At 43.2% G+C, this 17,124-nt stretch overlaps 1 protein-coding gene across 1 annotated transcript in view; it reads left to right on the forward strand.

Annotated features, from left to right (window-relative positions):
* The window catches only part of SMPX (small muscle protein X-linked), a 53,338-nt gene extending 39,382 nt beyond the window's left edge, over positions 1-13,956 (forward strand). The window contains exon 5 of the mRNA XM_019955898.2: positions 13,528-13,956. The gene's annotated coding sequence lies outside the window, so the exon portion shown is untranslated. The remainder of the gene's footprint in view (positions 1-13,527) is intronic.
* The last annotated feature ends 3,168 nt before the right edge of the window (positions 13,957-17,124 follow it).

Genomic DNA, 17,124 nt, shown 5'->3' on the forward strand with positions numbered 1-17,124 from the left:
CCAATTCATCTCAGACTAAAAACTGCTAGGGGTGCTGTTTCCTCCAGTTGCACCCTTTGGAATGACTCATTAAGAGCAGAGCCCAAGTAAGTCCCCATTCCACTGAAGTTTGCTTTAACAAGTTGAGTGTCTAGATGTAAACACAATGTAAGTGGGGTTTGTATGATATGCTAAGGACTAATTGCTGCTTGCTGAACTATGGCACTGTAAGCTTTGGTTCAAGGCCAGCCAGCTGTGTTGGTCTGCTTCCACAAAGGGGAATCCATGAGTTCTTAGGATGGCAAGTCTCTAGAGACTGGCTACTTGTCTTTTTAGAAATGCCCAAAGCAATATGGTCTTATCCTGCAGCTAGGATCTGGTTTTTGAGATAAACAAAATGCCAACTTTGAGATTCCCATTAATAACCTCTACTCACTGACATATAAAATATAAGAGCTGGACTTGGCCCAAGGCAACTGTATTAGTTATATATTGCTGTATAACATGGAGAAGGAAATTGCAGCCTACTCCAGTATTCTTGCCTGGAGAATCCCAGGGACAGAGGAGCCTGGTGGGCTGCCATCTATGGGGTCGCAGAGTCGGACACGACTGAAGCGACTTAGCAGCAGCAGCTGTATAACAAAATTACCCCAAACCTAGCAGCTTAAAGCAAGAATACTATCTCAGAGTTTCTGTGGGTCAGGAGTTCACAAGTAGCCGAGCTGTGTGGTTCTGGCATCCCTGATGATGTTGCAGTCAAGATATTGGCTGGGACTGTAGTCATCTGAACCCTTGAGTAAGATTAGAAGATCCTCTTTTAAGATGGTGTACTCTCACCACTGGCTGATTGATGATGACAGTTATCAGGAGGTCTTGGTACCACTGGGCTGCTTGAGTGCCCTTACAACATGGCAGCTGGCTTCCCTCAGACCCAATGATCTAAAAGAGAGCAAGGTGGAAGCTGCAATGATTTTTAAGACCCAGTCTTGGAAGTCACACCCTGTCATTTCTGTAATATGCTACTGATTACACAAGTCAGCCCTACTCAATGTTGAATACTCAATATGAATAGCAGGTGGCAAGACTCACTGGGGTTCACCTGGGAGGATGCCTACCTCAGAAACCTAACCCCTACCCCTCTTTTCTTTTTTTTTTTTTTTTACATTTGACAGAACTGAGGTCTGGAGAAGTGAGGTTTTGCCCAGCGTCACATAGCGTTAACATCTCAGTGTTTGCTTTTCTTTCAACCCTACTGATCCCCATCATTCACAATTTCTTATATTTATTTAAAACACCAAATGTTGTTTATCTTTGGGGAGATTAGAAAGATTACTTCCAAATGTGAAGCCAGTTTCCCTGATGTTTTTAACAGCAGACGCTTTCATAAACCAGACAACATACAAGCAAAGCACAAACTCTGAGCACTAGGGAAAGGTCTCTCTTCACTTCCCTGAGTCATTAGGCAGCAGGCGCTCCAAAGGGAGGGAGGAGAAAGCAGAAACTCTTAGGTAGGGCAAATTCAGAAGTAAGCTAAAAAGTCAAGGTTGAAGGGATAAATCAGCTTGTGTACTGCTCCCTCTCCTCGGTTTGTTCTCATATTGTGATCGTGTTCCTATTCTCTTTCGATTTGGGAGGGTGAAAACAAAAACAGGAAAAAAGCAGAGAGTAACACCAGAAATCAGACTGATGGAAGGGTGATCCTCCTTAGAAGTTACTGTCTCATTAGTCCAAGAAGAAAGGCAGTGATCAACCAGAGAAGACTCCCTAGAAGAAACACAGAATTTTTCTTCTATAAAAATTTGTTTCTGAAAACACACACACACACATTTTTAAGCACAAAAGTCAAAACTGCGATAAATACCATCAGCTCCTTTGTTTTCAGGGTCCTCTTTGAAACAGCCATCTTCTAAAAAGGACAGCAACCAGAAAGAAACCACTTCTATAATCTCTCTCCCTTTTCTAACAGTTAAAAAACAACAAGACCTGTCATCTCTGATCAACATAACTAGTCAGGAGACAGGACGACTTTCTCTCTGCCTGACCTATTTTGTCTAATGGGGTCCACTCTTTCACCCTCTGACAAGCCACCTTTTCTTCTGAGTTCCATTTATAGCAGGGCTGTATTAATGGTTAAATCATTAGGAACAAGTCCGTTTCCCTCCCAAGGCTTATTTCCTGTTCAATAAATTAAGCCATGAGATCGGAAGACTGTCCATTTCTGCTTTATTGAAGCTCAGATTCTTCCTAGCCCACAAACTACTGGGCACTGACAGGTGAGAGCCTGGCCGGCAGTCTGTGGTCATTTGTGATTTGTCTCATACTTTGTTCTCTGAGTAAAGTGGGAGGCCCTTGGGAACCTTCCTAAGCCCCTGCTGGAGTCTGAGACTGGAGCGGAGATGTTTCAGCACTTGGACAAGTGCTGTGAGTTTCTTAGATGTCTGACCCTTGTTGTTACCTTGAAAGAAGGTTTGTGAGCTCCATTCACCCACCATGCTTGTTGCTGCCATGCACGTGACCTCTCTGAGCAATCAGAGCATTAGTGGCCCACAGCTCTCAGAGTGACCTGTGCCTTTCATTCCCTAAAGCCTTTTCTCCCTGGTTTTTCATCACCAGAGCCCTGCAGCAAACAGGATTTTTTTAAAAAAGTAAAAACACAAAGCGATAAACAGGCCGTCCTGACAAACAGCCCTTAGTGGCTCCTCACTGCTCCCAGGGCCTGCACTAACTGACTCAGGCTCACCAGGTTCTCCCAACAGGCATTTCTGCCCACCCAGGGCATCCCTTGCTCCAAGCCAGCTCATGGAGGTGCCAAGCTGAATCTAGGCTTTTATACATGCTCAGAGTATTATTTTCCAATTTCTCTCTTTCCCTTCCCATGAGCAGGCTAACTCTTACCCATCATTCAGGTCTCAGTTTAAATACGATTTGGGAAAAGCCTTTCCATAGCCCCTCAAACTGATAAAGCATCCACAGTTTTCTGTGTTGGTCCCCTCATGGCTGCACCCGTCACCATGGAGGAATGGATTGCCATCACTTACTTTATTGTCTGATTTTCCTTCTAGATGATCAGTGCCATGAAGGGGTATAACCTACCCATTGGTGTGTCCACAGTGCCAACCTAATACATTTTCTGGCATACAATATAACCAAAATAAAACCAGGCATCTGGTTTCCACCTTTAAGACCGTTTAAGTACAGTCTCCTCCAAAAGAAACATCAATTGATCACTGAAAGTGGTCTCAAAAAGGAATGCAAACCTTCACCTAAGATTAACATTGTAAAGTGACCTAAAAATTCTTGACCCATTATTAGTCTATGATTTCTTCTCATTCATTCTTTCCCCAGAGTCCAGTTATCCACTGATTGCCCCGGTCCTTCTTTTTTCTGTAATTTCAACTCAGTTCATTGCTTCCAATACTCCTCTCCACCCATTTAGTCCCCCAGGGGCAAAATGCCATCCCTTTCACTGAGAACTACTTCCTAAGACCCTTGAATCTCAAAGTGTGCTCCATGGACCAACAGCAACAGCATCCCCTGTGAGGTTTGCTAGAAATGGACAGCCCTTGGCCCCCACCCCAGGTTTCCTGAGTCAGAATCTGCAGCTTAACAGGATCCTCAAGTGCTTCCTCTGGACATTAAAGTCTGAGAAGTGCTTCTAGGCCAGCGGTTCTCAACCTTGGCTGCACATCAGAGGCCCAGGAGATCCCACCCCCAGAGATGCTGGTGTCATAGTTGTGGGGCAGCCTGGACCTCGGAATTTTTAATAATTCCCCAGGTGATTCCGATGTGCAGCCAAATTTGAGCTCCTGTTCTGGGGGATTTAAAGAAACTCACCCCTCCGCAACTTAGGGAGTGATTTTCCAAAACTTCTAAATAAAACCCCATATCTCCAAAGCAATGCTTTTCTTTTCATGAACATCTGTTTTTGACCTCTTGTCACTTTTAAGGTGATAAAATTAAGGACCTTTGATAATGGCTTCAAAAGGTAGGATTTGGCAAGGTCTGATGCTGTAAAGAGCAATATTGCATAGGAACCTGGAATGTCAAGTCCACGAATCAAGGCAAATTGGAAGTGGTCAAACAAGAGATGGTAAGAGTGAATGTCGACATTCTAGGAATCAGTGAACTAAAATGGACTGGAATGGGTGAATTTAACTCAGATGACCATTATATCTACTACTGCGGGCAGGAATCCCTCAGAAGAAATGGAGTAGCCATCATGGTCAACAAAAGAGTCCAAATTGCAGTACTTGGATGCAATCTCAAAAATGACAGAATGATCTCTGTTTGTTTCCAAGGCAAACCATTCAATATCACAGTAATCCAAGTCTATGCCCCAACCAGTAATGCTGAAGAAGCTGAAGTTGAATGGTTCTACAAAGACCTACAAGACCTTTTAGAACTAACACCCAAAAAGGATGTCCTTTTCATTATAGGGGACTGGAGTGCAAAAGTAGGAAGTCAAGAAACACCTGGAGTAACAGGTAAATTTGGCCTTGGAATACAGAATGAAGCAGGGCAAAGACTAATAAAGTTTTGCCAAGAAAATGCACTGGTTATAACAAACACCCTCTTCCAACAACACAAGAGAAGACTCTATACATGGACATCACCAGATGGTCAACACTGAAATAAGATTGATTATATTCTTTGCAGCCAAAGATGGAGAAGCTCTATACAGTCAGCAAAAACAAGACCAGGAGCTGACTGTGGCTCAGATCATGAACTCCTTATTGCCAAATTCAGACTTAAATTGAAGAAAGTAGGGAAAACCACTAGACCATTCAGGTATGACCTAAATCAAATCCTTTATGATTATACAGTGGAAGTGAGAAATAGATTTAAGAGCCTAGATCTGACAGATAGAGTGCCTGATGAACTATGAAATGAGGTTCGTGACATTGTACAGGAGACAGGGATCAAGACCATCCCCATGGAAAAGAAATGCAAAAAGGCAAAATGGCTGCCTGGGGAGGCCTTACAAATAGCTGTGAAAAGAAGAGAAGTGAAAAGCAAAGGAGAAAAGGAAAGATATAAACATCTGAATGCAGAGTTCCAAAGAATAGCAAGAAGAGATAAGAAAGCCTTCCTCAGCGATCAGTGCAAAGAAATAGAGGAAAACAACAGAATGGGAAAGACTAGAGATCTCTTCAAGAAAATTAGAGATACCAAGGGAACATTTCATGCAAAGATGGGCTCGATAAAGGACAGAAATGGTATGGACCTAACAGAAGCAGAAGACATTAAGAAGAGGTGGCAAGAATACACAGAAGAGCTGTACAAGAAAGATCTTCACAACCCAGATAATCACGATGGTGTGATCACTGACCTAGAGCCAGACATCCTGGAATGTGAAGTCAAATGGGCCTTAGAAAGCATCATTACAAACAAAGCTAGTGGAGGTGATGGAATTCCAGTTGAGCTGTTTCAAATCCTGAAAGATGATGCTGTGAAAGTGCTGCACTCAATATGCCAGCAAATTTGGAAAACTCAGCAGTGGCCACAGGACTGGAAAAGGTCAGTTTTCATTCCCATCCCAAAGAAAGGCAATGCCAAAGAATGCTCAAACTACCGCACAGTTGCACTCATCTCACACGCTAGTAAAGTAATGCTCAAAATTCTGCAAGCCAGGCTTCAGCAATATGTAAACCGTGAACTTCCTGATGTTCAAGCAGGTTTTAGAAAAGGCAGAGGAACCAGAGATCAAATTGCCAACATCTGCTGGATCATGGAAAAAGCAAGAGAGTTCCAGAAAAACATCTATTTCTGCCTTATTGACTATGCCAAAGCCTTTGACTGTGTGGATCACAATAAACTGTGGAAAATTCTGAAAGAGATGGGAATACCAGACCACCTGACCTGCCTCTTGAGAAACCTATATCCAGGTCAGGAAGCAACAGTTAGAACTGGACATGGAACAACAGACTGGTTCCAAATAGGAAAAGGAGTTCGTCAAGGCTGTATATTGTCACCCTGCTTATTTAACTTATATGCAGAGTACATCATGAGAAACACTGGCTGGAAGAAACACAAGCTGGAATCAAGATTGCCGGGAGAAATATCAATCACCTCAGATATGCAGATGACACCACCCTTATGGCAGAAAGTGAAGAGGAATTCAAAAGCCTCTTGATGATAGTGAAAGTGGAGAGTGAAAAAGTTGGCTTAAAGCTCAGCACTCAGAAAACGAAGATCATGGCATCCAGTCCCATCATTTCATGGGAAATAGATGGGGAAACAGTGGAAACAGTGTCAGACTTTATTTTTTGGAGCTCCAAAATCACTGCAGATGTTGACTTCAGCCATGAAATTAAAAGACACTTACTCCTTGGAAGGAAAGTTATGACCAACCTAGATAGCATATTCAAAAGCAGAGACATGACTTTGCCAACAAAGGTTCGTCTAGTCAAGGCTATGGTTTTTCCTGTGGTCATGTATGGATGTGAGAGTTGGACTGTGAAGAAGGCTGAGCACTGAAGAATTGATGCTTTTGAACTGTGGTGTTGGAGAAGACTCTTGAGAGTCCCTTGGACTGTAAGGAGATCCAACCAGTCCATTCTGAAGGCGACCAGCCCTGGGATTTCTTTGGAAGGAATGATGCTAAAGCTGAAACTCCAGTCCTTTGGCCACCTCATGCAAAGAGTTGACTCATTGGAAAAGACTCTGATGCTGGAAGGGATTGGGGGCAAGAGGAGAAGGGGACGATAGAGGATGAGATGGCTGGATGGCATCACTGACTCAATGGACCTGAGTCTCAGTGAACTCCGGGAGTTGGTGATGGACAGGGAGGCCTGGCGTGCTGCGATTCATGGGGTCGCAAAGAGCCGGGCATGACTGAGCGACTGATCTGACCTGATCTCATTAAAAATAATGATTGGAATGATTTGGGGTGGGGGGGGAGGGAATGAAGGCATTAATTTAAGCTTGCTCGGAGAGCTTTTTATAGAAGAGTCACCAAAACATCCCTCAAAATCTTGCTAATTATAAAACAATTCTGTACTTGAAAAAGAAAACCCAAATAAATGGCAAACACTATTAAGAAAACTGTTTCCCATGAAACAGTACAATTGTATAAAGAGCCCATGCAAATTGGGAAGCAAAATATTAATACCTTAATAAATAAATAAAGGAACTGAACTCACAATTCACAAAAGCAGATGCAGAATTAATAGAGAAGCCATGAGAAAATGAGAACCTCATTAGTAATTAAACGGATATTCAATGAAAAAAGTTACTTGTAATATTCACAATAAGTAATGGGAAAATGATCATGAAACAGGGGCTTGTTCATATCCTCGACAGATAGTCTTCCGTAGAGCAAGTGCTATGCCAGCCTAGGTGACGAGGGTGTGGGCCTTAGTAAATGAAGAAAGTTCCAGCCATTGTGGATTATTATGTCCTCCAACCCAATTAGACCTTGATGGAAGCCATCCTAAAGAGAATATGTGGCAAAAGTTTTGCTTACTTAAGATAGCAAAATTCATTAAGAACCTAAGTGTCCAATAATAGGATTATGGTTAAGTCAGCTCTTGTATACCCACCTGATGGAATAGTACACATACTATCTGTGATGTGAAAGTGAAAGTGTCAGTTGCTCAGTTGTGTCAGACTCTTTGTAACCCCATGGACTGTATCCCGCCAGGCTCCTCTGTCCATGGGATTCTCCAGGCAAGAATATTGGAGTGGGTTGCCATTCCCTTCTCCAGGGGATCTTCCCAACCCAGGGATCAAACCTGCATTGCAGGCAGATTCTTTAGTGTCTAAGCCACAGGGAAGCCACCAGCTGTGACATAATGAATGATAAATAAAAAAAGAATAGAAACAGTAGAAAACTGGACAAATGATTCAGTAATCAAATTCTGAAATGCTACATGATATCATCTTCATACCGAATATATGCAATATATATTTGTACATTTAAAGCTCCAAGGTGCCCTAACACTAAGAAAATGGTTTATCTGTGTTTGATCCAGTAATCTCAATTTTTCTGACCATGGAAAGTTTTTTTCCCCCTTCCTTCCCTTTCTTTCAAAGGTGAAACTTGCTTTATTGTCTCTTGGAACTAATATTTCTCAAACAAATGAACAAAACCTTAATGATATACAAGCATATATGGTAGTACTTAAGAGCTACGCAAAAATAACAGCCATACATGGGTATATACATATGGAAAAAATTCATTAAGTTGTTCACTTATGATTTGTGCATTTTACTCAATGAAAATATTAACACTACTAAATTCAGAGAAGGCAAAAATATTTTTTAAAGTGAAAATTAGGTATTCATTAGGACAAGTACTAGAATGTTAAGTCAAATTATTTTTACACTACAGGTACACTTATACATATCAGCTATTCATTTGAGGTGCCTCTAATACCATCAACATGTACAGACTGATTGTAGGGGCTAGGAGCTCCGGACAAGCATTTAATCTTGGACCAGCCATTAACTAGCTACATGACCTTGGACAAGTGATTCAAGCCCTCTGGAGTTCAATTTCCTAATTTCTAAAATGAAGAGGAATAAGAAAACTCAAGTTTCATCCATCTTTGAAAATAGGTTTACTATTTTGGAAGATTGCAAAGCTTTATAGCTATACTTTTGCTTGATGGTATACCAATATCCAGGTTTTCAAATTGAATACTGAGACTATGGACCACTCACTACCATAGTTACTATGAAAACAAACAAAACAAAATGTCAGTGAGCTTTAAGGGGATCTCTACCCTCTTCCCAGGATACTTTACTGGAGACAGGGAGGGAGGCCTACATTTATTTCATATGTTCTGTTAACTTTATGTTAAGAAATTGCTTTTCCATTTGGATGTCCCAGGACCTCTGCCTGCCAGAGACCATGCCAGACAGTTCAAAGAGGATACTGGGCATTTCTGATGGAAGTGCCATTGTCCCTAAGTCTCAAATGCTCAGGCCTAAACAACATAGAAGGTTTGCCATCTTTGGAAACTTGAGAACCTCTTAAGACAGCAGTCTACTCGACTTTTTCACCACTTGGTCTTCCTCTGTGTGTTACTGATCCCTGCTTTACTCAGAAGTCTTGGGCCAGTGTTTTTCCAGTAAAATCTGTGGCCCCTTTAGAAACAGGGGGGTCTGTGCTCTGACAGATGGAGACACTGACTGCAAAGCCAAGAGCCACCAATGGTAACTAGTCCTGGATTATGCCCCTGATTCCACAAAGATCTCTACCAACAAGTTCAATATCATCTCAGCTGCCAGTTCCTGACTTGATATCGAAGCCAACAAACTCTCAGTATAATAGGATTAAAAAAAAAAAAACACCTTTTTGAACTTATTTTTAATGAATTTCACCTGGACATGTACTTTGCCTTCTTAGCATCACTCAAATTCTTCACACCCAGCATGTACACTGCTTGACTGGATTTTAGGTGTAGAATCACACCCCCCAAATCCCCAAATGTCCTGCTCTTTGTGTCTTTCTCATCTCCCTTGTTTTTTTTTTTTTTTTAAACTAGTAATTAGTAGAAACATTTCAGTTTTTACTTTAGCCACCAAAGGCTTCGTGATGTACCAAAGCCAATTGGCGTGGCTATTTTGCAGTTTAAGGAAAAAGTTTTTACCGAGAGTTTTGTTTCTTTTACTTTATGAGTGGCTGGTGGAGATAAAGTTCTGGGTTTGGAGTGGCCCTGGTGCAGTTTCACACAGTGTGCTTCCTTTGTCCTTGACCTTGGTGTGGAGGGGCACTAAGAGTCGTGCTTGTAGCCGGCACCGCCTTCATCTCTGTGTGGTCACGATGGTCATGTGGGGCAACGCACATGAATGTGCTTTGTAAACTCGAGAGGACTCCACCAGTGCCCTCTAACAAACTCCAAAGCTTCAACCAGTGTGCTCCGGGAGCCTGGTCGGCCACTCCATATGGAACTGGGTGGAACATGAGGCACGGCCTTTCTCTTGACGACATTTGAGTGTCACTGTGTTTATGGCTCTATGATTTAGCACCACGCAGGAGGAAGTTATCATTGCACCGCCCCCAGGTGTCTGGGTAAAGGACCAAATGCAGAGTGGTGTTGAGTGGACTCCATTTCCTAAATGATGTATGTGGGGCCGTGGCAAGTATGAGTAACACAGCTATAAATGGGTCATGGCAAGGCGTAAACATCACATGCCCTCAGCCTGGACTTAAGAGTGACACATGGGAGCTGTCTGGGGTATCACCCCTGCCACAGCCAAGGTGTGCTTTTCTCAGTGTGAACTTTTTTGCTTAGGGTAGAAAAGGGATGCCGGGTATCTGGAGAGTGACGTTTCCCACAGGGGGCCTTGCATTCCCCATCGTTCTCACCCATGTCCCCGGCAGGAGAACAGGACACAGGAGAATAGCTGACAGCTGTGGTCTAGGCGGCAAAGCAGTGTGGCCCGGGATACCGCCCAACACCCTTGCATTCCAGCACCCCGACAAACAAGTGTGCTTTACAGAAGGGGCAATTTTAGCTCTGGATCCCTTCCCATTGTTCTCAATTTTAAATGTGAGCCCTGACCCAGGTCTCTGAATTCTTGGATTCTGGTCACATAAAGGCATTCTGAGAACACTCGGAGTCCCACCAGGCCAAGGATGGAGACACTGGTCCTCTGGGGGCCCTGCACTCCTGGAAGGACCATTGTGACCTTGGCCATCAGCAATGTCCTGTGTCCAGGGCCGCTGGGCCCTCTCAGATTCTACTGGGGCCGGGGAAGGAGAGGAGAAGCTGAGGGAGGGCAGGGTGGTCTGTAGAATGACAACTCCAGTGACTCTTCTGCTCTGTCTGCTGCCTCCTGCCAGCTCCTTCTACAAGGAAGACCCAGGCTCACTTTGTAGATGAGACGAGGTGACTATGTCAAGTCATTGATTCCTGCATCCCCTTATGAAGCACAGTTAGCTTTTCTTAAATCTCAGTGGCCATGGTAGTCTGGGCAAACTGCGTCAAGGTTTCCTTATGTTTCCAAAACTGTCTTAAAGTCAGAGATGTCCACAAGCTGAACCCAGTCATGAGGGGCATCTTAGGGCTTTTAAGAAAACAGTTGCTGAAGGGTTGCTGCAAAAGGCTCATCCTCTATTTCTCAGGATAGCTATAATTCTAGCCCCATGAGACAGATATGTGAGGGTCAAAGTACATCTTAAGCCTGTCTCAGAAACGGCTGCAGATGAGGCTTTATAGTCTGGACACTTGTTGGAGAGAAATGTCTCCTCATAGAACAAGCTTCGGTGACAATTTGCTATGAACCATCACCCTTTCCATGCTGTTCAGAGAAGCTCAAGGAATGAATGCCTCGGTTTCAAGGGCAGCTTGTGACGGGCCTCTCCCTTGGCCAGAGAGACTGGCCATATGTCACCGAGCACAGTGACCACAGCAGTAACATGGCTTGGGCACACACTGGCCCTGATGGAGCTATGACTGGGGCCCAGGACAGGTGTGACAGCACAGTGGGGATGCACTGCTGTGTCCTGCCTCTGTGGCCCCTCGCCCACTCCTGCGGCCTCACAAGTATTCCAGTGCCACTTCTTCTCCTGCTCTCAGCCCTCCAGTGCTCCAACTTGCTGGTCCCTAGACTTCTGCTTTGTGTCAGGTGCCAGGATAGGCAAGGGTGTGGAAAAACATGTCCTTCAGAAGGTCACAGCCTACAGGACGGCTATGGTGGGAATGAGATGAGGGGAGAGAGAGGATGTATAGGCAGCTCACTACAATGCAACCGATGATGTGGAGAGCCATGCGGGAGTGGGGGGACTTCAGTTAAGAGTTATCAGCCACTTAACTTCAGTTAAGAGGGAGAGGCCTGAAGGCTTGAATCATGTTATGTGAGCAGTAAGTGGCAACAAACTCAGTGCAGGGTGTGCAAGGGAGACTCAGACTGGCATGGGGGACCCCAGGTGACCCTGGGAAGCTGCTGGTCAACAAAGTGCATTTCAGCCAGGAAATCATGGACTGGGAAAGAGGAAGCATTTTGCTTTTTTCTGGTGAATGACCTACACTGAAAACTGAGTTGCTATGAAAAGGAAATAACTGCTATAAAAATACAGGAGCCAGTGGGGGTACCGTTTTCAGTTCTGTAGTCAATGATGCATTCCTACCTTCCCCTCCAGTTCTAGAACCATCCAAACCTTCCCTTTAAGGGAGTGCAAGGGGCCCAGAGCCAGGACACTGGAATTCAAATCCCTTTAACAGCTTTGAGACTTTGAGCTACTTGGTGCTTTGAACTTCTAGGTGTTTCATCCCAACAATGAGTATAATACAACCTGCATCATGGCTACACTACATAAATGTTAAAATGATGCCACGGGCTCTGTCATCTCTATAGAAATACACAGGAAAGCAAAGCTTTCTAAAAGACCTCTGCTGCAGAATTCTCCTTGGGGTTCACTGGCCACAGCTGGGTCCCACAGCTGCCCCAGGCTATAAGAGAGACCGAGAAAGGGAGTATTTGGCCACAAGTCTTCGTAGCAGAGAAAAGCAAAGGAGAAGGGGATTGTGAATGGACACAGAGAGAGCCAAGCCATAGTGACTGCCACAGCAGGTGTAGTAGGGGCGGGGTGACCCTCCTACAGCTACTGGCAAAAAAAAAAACACAGAACAAAACTATAAAGATTCTATTTCTTAGAAAAGATTCAGCCTATCCACGTAAGTGAAACATGCAAGAAATGGCAGCAAAGAATAATGGAAAACAAAGCGGTGAATAATGTTCAACCATCCTGGCACTGCAAGTGCCTTTAAGAGAAAGGGCATTGTATCAGTTAGCTATGGCTGCATCACCAACCATCTCTGAATCTAATGGCTTAAACCAGAGGTCCCCTACCTTTCTGGCACCATGGACCAGTTTCGTGGAAGAGAATTTTTCCACAGATCAGGGGTGCGGGGGAAGGTTTGGGGATGATTCAAGTGCATTACATTGATTGTGCACTTTATTTCAATTATTATTACATCAGCTCCACCTCAGGCTCATCAGGCATTAAATCCTGGGGGTTGGGGACCCCTGGCCTAAAACAAAAGCATTTATTACTCTGGCTCATCTGTTTGTGGCTCAACTGACCTAGGCTGGGTATCGGTGTGAGCTGGGGGCTGTGCTCATGTTGCCCATCCTTCACTGGGGACCAGTAGGGGGCCTGGGCACACCCTCCTGGTGGCAATGGCAGATGTGCAAGAGAGCAAATCAAAACATGTGATCCCTCTCAAGGCGCAGGCTCAGAACCAGCGCACTTTTGTGTCATTCTCTTGACTGAAGCAAGTCACATGGCCAAGCTCAGGCATGAGGAATCCCATCCTCCTCACGGTGATATGAGGATGGATCTAATGTCGACTTTATACTCTAGAGCTTCAGAAGGAAGTCATCCTCATTTAGTTTGGAATCACTCAGATCCCTAGAGCCAGAACTGATGGTCACAGCTTCTATTCATAGTTCACTTTACCTTCACGGACTCAAGAGGTAAAGTTTTCAAGTGAAAATGAGGTTTTCAATTTCGACCTGTCCCTATCATATTGATTTACAAGCTGTCCCTAAAATATCTCACGGGCACTAACAGGTCCTTTGCTTTTTCCTTTGCAGGCTTGATGTGAAGAATTGAAGAGTAAGAGAATGGATTCAAACAAAAATGGCTCAATAAAAAGTTTTATATATTTGTATGAAGATTATGTACCTCCTGAATGCCTAAGACTGTAGCAGAAATGTCCTGTTTGTACATTTATATCTCTTCCTTCTAGTTGGCTGCACTACTTACTTTATTTTCACATTTGGCAACTTGCAGAGCAAATCGGTTCCAGAATTTACCACTTGGAAGGTGTGGTTTTGAGAAGGGATATGATTTTATAGAGAAGGATACAATGATATGCATAACAATGATTTTGATGGAAAGTTCTCTAAGCTACTTCCCACACTATTTTGGTCAATATTTGCAATGTATTTGAGTTCTTCACCTTCTAAATTATGTCAATAAACTTTTTATGAGTTCAAATAAATATTTGAGTAAATGTAAAATGTGACTCTAGACTACATTAATTTTCCTATGTTCAGATAGCTACATATTCCCCCACATGGAGAGAAACCAGATGTGAGCACCAACCGAATCCCACACCACCTAAATGGGAGCTTCTTATTCTGAATTATTGGGTACCACAGGTAAAGCTATGGCTGACTGATCATTGCAAAAGAAATATTGCCCGAGGAACTGGGCATCGCTGACATTCCTCCTTCAAGGACAACTTTTATGGTGAGTATATTTTACCTCCATAGAAGCTAAGAAACTCTCTTGGCCCAGATGGAGTAGAGTCCATTATAAGGCACAATAAAGTAAAGCTGAGAGATGAGAATGAAAGCAAGAGACTGCTCATAACTTAGCTGTCCAAAGAACATGAAATGAGTCTCCTACTGCTAAGATGGAGTCTCTATGAAACAATCACAAACCAAGAAGAATTGGTCACGCCCTGCTAGCATCTGCTGAGCTCCTCAGCTATCCCTGTAACTTCCCAGTACAAATGAGGACCACAGGGACCACGTCCTTGAGCTCACACTGTTTCAGAGATAAGTGTGTCATTTACTTGGTATGCAGACACCCCAACACCATGACTTTTTTCATCACTTAACTTCCTGCCATTTAAAAAATGTTGGATGTCCTTTTAAACATTCCAACTGTAAGTTGGTCCTTAGCTTTTCTGTCTCATCAAGATTGGTTTCCAAAAGCAGGACTACCATTGCACCTATGTGACTGGCTGTAGATTAAGGCAGTGCATGATGAGTTTAGGTTTTCCTGAAGGGGCGCCCATCTATCTGGTCGTGGGTCCCAGATATCTCACTGGCCTGTGGGTTAGGCTGATGATCTAAATCTACTGTAGTCATACAGGGCGGGGAATATCAAGCAGAACAAAATACACCAGCTCATCATCTGCAGAACATTCCGCCCCTTCCTAATCAGGATAGTTGGGTAGAGTGACAAACTGTATCTCAGTTTTTCCTTTGTTTATCAGTTAGTTCAGTTGCTCAGTCATGTCCGACTTTTTGCAACCCCATGGACTGCAGCACACTAGGCTTCCCTGTCCATCACCAACTCCCGGAGCTTGCTCAAATTCATGTCCATCGAGTTGGTGATGCCATCCAACCATCTCATCCTCTGTTGTCCCCTCCTCCTCCTGCCTTCAATCTTTCCCAGCCTCAGGGTCTTTTCCAGTGAGTCAGTTCTTCTCATCAGGTGGCTAAAGTATTAAAGTTTCAGCTTCAGCATCAGTCCTTCCAATGAATATTCAGGACTGATTTCCTTTAGGATGGACTGGTTGGATCTCCTTGCAGTCCAAGGGACTCTCAAGAGTCTTCTTCAATACCACAGTTCAAAAGCATCAATTCTTCAGTGCTCAGCTTACTTTATAGTCCAACTCTCACATCCATACATGACTACTGGAAAAACCATAGCTTTAACTAGACAGACATTTGTTGGCAAAATAATATCTCTGCTTTTTAATATGCTTTCTAGGTTGGTCATAACTCTTCTTCCAAGGAGCAAGCGTCTTTTAATTTCATGGCTGCATTCACCGTCTGCAGTGATTTTGGAGCCCAAGGAAATAAAGTCTGTCACTGTTTCCATTGTTATCCCATCTATTTGCCATGAAGTGATGGGACCAGATGCCATGATCTTAATTTTTTGAATGTTGAGCTTTAAGCCAACTTTTTCACTCTCCTCTTTCACTTTCATTAAGAGGCTCTTTAGTTCTTCTTTGCTTTCTGCCATAAGGGTGGTGTCATCTGCATATCAGGTTATTGATATTTCTCCCAGCAATCTTGATTCCAGCTTGTGCTTCATCCAGCCCAGCACTGCTCATGATGTACTCTGCATAGAAGTTAAATAAGCAGGGTGACAATATACAGCCTTGACATACTCCTTTCCCAATTTGGAACCAGTTTGCTGTTCCATGTCCAGTTCTAACTGTTGCTTCTTGCCCTGCATACAGATTTCTCAGGAGGCAGGTAAGGTGGTCTGGTATTTCCATCTCTATAAGAACTTTCCACAGTTTGTTGTGATCCACGTAGTCAAAGCCTTTGGCGTAGTCAATAAAGCAGAAATAGATGTTTTTATGGAACTCTCTCGCTTTTTCTATGATCCAACAGATGTTGGCAATTTGGTCTCTGGTTCCTCTGCCTTTTCTAAATCCAGCTTAAACATCTGGAAGTTCATGGTTCACATACTGTTGAAGCCTGGCTTGGAGAATTTTGCGCATTACTTTACTAGTGTGTGAGATGAGTGCAACTGTGTGGTAGTTTGCACATTCTTTGGCATTGCCTTTCTTTAGAATTGGAATGATAACTGACCTTTTCCAGTCCTGTGGCCACTGATGAGTTTTCCAAATTTGCTGGCATATTGAGTGCAGCATTTTCACAGCATCATCTTTTAGGATTTGAAATAGTTTGTTTATATATATTAATAAATGATCCATGTTCAGTTTCAAAATTAAATTCAGGTTTAATGTGATAAAAGCCATCTTCATTATTTTAATGAGGTTTCCCAACTCAAATCTGCAGCATAACACAGATCTGAGTCATTAGGCATATTCAATGTATTTGTTTAATTTTTCACTTAATGGGTATTTTATTTTGTTAAGACTCAAATTCACTCTATGGGATCTAGCAAGTTCCATAGTTTATCAGTCATTGGACAGTACATATAATCTAGGGAAAGACAGATTTTATTTTCAGTGAAGTTATAATTTAAAAAAACTCACATGTATCATGCTAAATGGCTCTTTAAAAACTCATACATCACATTGAAACAGTATGATTATTTATCTTACAGGTTTGTAAACAACTGCTTATTATGCAACTTATCCACGGGGGTGGAACAAGGTATTGATACAAGCAGTTGAAGATTTATTAGAAGAGAGAGAAACAATGCTGTTTCGAGGAATTAAGAGCAAGCATAGGGGCTTCCCTGGTGGCTCAGAAGCTAAAAAATCTGCCTGCCACGCAGGAGACCCAGATTCAATTCCTGGGTTAGGAAGATCCCCATGAGAAGGAAATGGCAACACACTCCACTGTTCTTGCCTGGAAAATTCCATGGACACAGGAGCCTGGCGGGTTACAGTCCACGGGGTTGCACACAGTTGGACATGACTGAGGAACTGACACGTTCACTTTCTTTCATAGGGACAGTGGTGATTTTAG

This window comes from Bos indicus, chromosome X (genome assembly GCF_029378745.1).
Source record: "Bos indicus isolate NIAB-ARS_2022 breed Sahiwal x Tharparkar chromosome X, NIAB-ARS_B.indTharparkar_mat_pri_1.0, whole genome shotgun sequence".
Classification (NCBI taxonomy): Eukaryota; Metazoa; Chordata; class Mammalia; order Artiodactyla; family Bovidae; genus Bos; species Bos indicus.